The sequence below is a fragment of the Vicugna pacos genome, chromosome 6, assembly GCF_048564905.1.
Source record: "Vicugna pacos chromosome 6, VicPac4, whole genome shotgun sequence".
In the NCBI taxonomy this organism is placed as follows: domain Eukaryota; kingdom Metazoa; phylum Chordata; class Mammalia; order Artiodactyla; family Camelidae; genus Vicugna; species Vicugna pacos.
The window spans coordinates 60,622,846-60,626,735 of record NC_132992.1 but is presented as its reverse complement, the minus strand read 5'-3'; positions in this window follow the sequence as shown (position 1 = coordinate 60,626,735).

Genomic DNA, 3,890 nt, shown 5'->3' with positions numbered 1-3,890 from the left:
ATACCACCAGTGATTCTTCCACAAACTAAAATTTGAGAATGACTGTTTGAATGAATATTCCATCATCTCTTACCTGGATTCCTGCAATGGCCCCAGGTGATCTCCCCACTGCCTACTCCCTCTCTCCAGTATGTTCTCCAGACTGCAGCAGCCAGAATGGGCTTTGGACCATGTCACTTCTCTGCTTTGAGTCCTTCAGTGACTTCCCATTACACTTAGAATTAAGTCTAAACTTTTAACTGTGACCTAGAAGGCCCTATGTGATCTTTTTTTTCTAATCATCTCATTTCATGCTCCCCTTCAGTCATCATACGTCTGTCTTATGAGCTTTTAGTATGCCTCAAACAAGCCAAAGTCGTTCTCTTGTCAAAGACTTTATAGACTCGGTTTCCTCTGACCCTTAAGATTGCCCCTCTTCTGCCTAATCCTTCCTGCTGCTTGAGTGTCACCTTCTCAGAGAGGCCTTTTCTCTAAGGCCTAAGTAAGTACGGCAGCACAAGGTTAAGGTGCGTATGGTGGCAAGTATCAGAAAACCACAACCCAACCCAAATTGGCTAAAACAGGAGGGCAGGCTCCAGGCATGGCCTCTAGGAGCCTGCTCACAATGTGCCTCCTGGCCAGACCATTTTCTGTGTGTGACTGTCATCCCTCCTTCTGTGTGTTGAGCATCCCCAGGTTGGTTGCAGCAGTGCCAGGCATCTCATCACAGCTACATCAAGAAGGACAAGAGGAACTTTCTCTTCCTGGAGCTCTCAGGAAGGAGGCAACCTTTTTTAGAAGCCTTCTCCCTTCAAAAGGTTTTTTCTTTGTCTCATTGGCCAGAATTGGGTCATAAGCTAATTTATAAACCAATCACTTGTCAGAGGGAGTAGGGTTTATTGTGATCAGACTTGACCATGGCTGCTTATTCTATTTTGTACCAAGTACACCTTGGGCAGTTCTGTGAAATCTTCACACCTCTTCTCAGAATAATGTTTTTAAACGTATATCATTGAAATCAATGATAAAGACCTATACTCAACAAATTAGTAAAATTGTGATCTAGACCCTCATGGGAATCAAAAATAATTGGTTTAATAATAATTAGTATAATTTTAAAATAGTGACTAGTATAAGTGATACTTTGGGGTATCTGTAACAACTGTAATGTGCTTTGAGAATATCTGTGATTTCTATTGATGACAAATTGGTACCATGAATACTATTTTGGTTTCCTGCCTCCAGTGATAATGAAGGGAATGCTAAGTTTTGTTTAGAGGTTAATTGAAATGTAGATGCGATTTTTTTTTCTCCCTCAAATACATGGACACCCTGAACTTAATTCTAGGTAAAGAACACTGACCTAGACTAGTTATTTGAAGATTAAATAAGATTAAGTAATGTATTTAAAGTGCTAAGCATAGTGCCTAGTGCATGGTCTAATACAAGCCTCTAAAGTCATGACCACATCTGACAACCTGAGAGCACTCCAGAGGCATATATTGAATATTCAGAAGAGAAAACTATGTGTCTAGATTGTTTATACCACTGGAGTCAAGATGTTCAAGAAATGATAGCTTAAAACACAGACATACACCGAAGTCTAAGGAATCCAAAACCTAAAATGATATCATTTAAAAAAATTGAAGTATAGTCAATTTACAATGTGTCAGTTTCTGGTGTACAGCATAATGCTTCAATCATAAAAATAATATAATTTAAATCGATTCATTTTATCCTTATAAACTAGGAATAGGGCTCCAATGCAATGTATTAATATACTGCTCCAAAACAATTTCACATATGAATTCCAAGGCAGTTAGAAGAATGGCCAATGAGTGACACTAATTACTGGATGAGCTAGAACCTATCAAGAAATATTCAGAATCACACCAAACTTATGAAAGTTACTAGTCAGAGAATTTGCTGTCTAATGCCATAGTTCAGCACCACCATTCATGTGATTTGATGTGCCTGGACTGCAGCTCTCCCTAAGTCACGTTGCTGATACTGGATAAATCAGGATGATGGCTTGGCTCTGCATTCTATGGTGTGGTCACCTTGACTCAGTGCTGGGTGGTTCTGGCTTGCCCCAGAATTCTTCATTAAAATCTAGTTCCTTACCCACCTCCCTTGAGAAGGATGCAATTTTATGACCATTAAGATACCATATTTTGGTCAGAAAGATGAAAGGTCATCTTGACCCACAAGATAGGTCAGGGGAGGAGATGCATTTACTTTGTCCATGTGTGTGTTTGGGTCTGGAAGGAGAAACTTAAAGAGATGGCTGTTTCCTGATGATCATTCTTGTATGTTCTCTCCATGAAAAAGAGTAACTTTAAAATTTCCAGAAGTGGTCTTTTATTCTCAGAATTACCCCGGGTTAGGTGTTTGGAGGCATTGTCTTCTACAGGCCAAGCACTCAAGTTTTGGACTCAGGCAGACCTGAGTTCAAATTGTGGCTCTGCCGTTTTCTGTCTGTGTGACCCTGATAAAATAGCTTCACAACAATAATGATAACAACAACAACAACAATAATAATAAATACTAATAGTCGTGTCAGTAGTAGTACCACTAGTAGAGTCGCGGCAGATGCAGCAGTAGCAGTAATCATAATCACATATTTAGAACTTACTCTTACTAGGCTCAGTGCTTTGTATGGACTTGTATTTAATTCTCACAACCCTAAAAAATGGTTTATACTTTATTCTCACTGTACAAATGAGGAGATAAAGCCAAAACAGGTTATATAACTTGCCTCTAAACTTCGTTTTCCTTTCCTACACAGTGGAGATACATGTGGTACCTGCCTCGTGGAGTTGCTGTCAAGATTAAATTGCTGTGTGTTGGAGGTTTTTCAGTGCATGACGTGTACTAAGCGCTCAGTAAGTGGCGGTGTTAGTGAATATTAGTATACCTGATCTTATGCTGCCAATAAAACCTTATTGTACCCCTAGTCACTTTGCTAAAATAAAATACAGTAATTTTGCTTGTTCAGGAAGGGATGATATGGATTAATAATAATAATACATGTGATTCAAGGGTAAATAAATTCGAAGCATAGTCTGTGATCATGATGATTCCATCCCTTTTGCAAAACAATTTCTGGGCCTCTGTGAACATGATTTGGCGACTGTAGCCACTATTGTCATGTTAAGGGAATCTTTATAGTAAGGAATATCTTTATCTTTTATTTTTCTCTGCTCAATTCATTCTTATTCAAAATGGTTTTGGCTTGCTTTTTAATTTTCGAAGTGACATGTGGCTCTTTAATCCTATTCCAAATATTACTGAATCGGGAAAGGGACATTAGAAATTTCTTAGGCCAAATTACTGTGGACTGGAGTGGCTTAAGCAACAAGCCCTTTTTTTCTCATAATTCTCAAGCTGGAAGTCAAGGTGCCATTGTAGTTAGATTCTTGGTGTGTGCTCCTTCCTGGGTGTAAGAGGGTTGTCTTCTTGTGTCCTCACTTGACACAAAGAACAGAGACTTAGCTTTCTGGCCTCTCCTTATAGGGGCCCTAATCCAATTCATGAGAGCTCTTCTCTAATTACCTCCTAAAGTCCCCACCACCAAATATCATCACATTGGAGGATTAGATGTCAACATATGAATACTGGGGGACACAAACACTCAGCCCATAACATCCACAAAGCTATATTTTCAGTGTGGAATTTCTCTATTCTTGGAGAACTTTATTTTTAAAAATTACATGAATCAACTGGCTGCTTATATCCAATGTCAAAACTTTATTTAAGAAGACACTAGGAGTGAAATCCATAGTTTTTCACTAAGACGGCATCTGTCTACTATTTACTGAGCGTAAGAAGAAATTTTTTATGAACAAAGATTTCCCTGGCCAACAGGAAAGCTCCCTATAGCCTTGGATGTGAGTGCCACCTGCTGGATG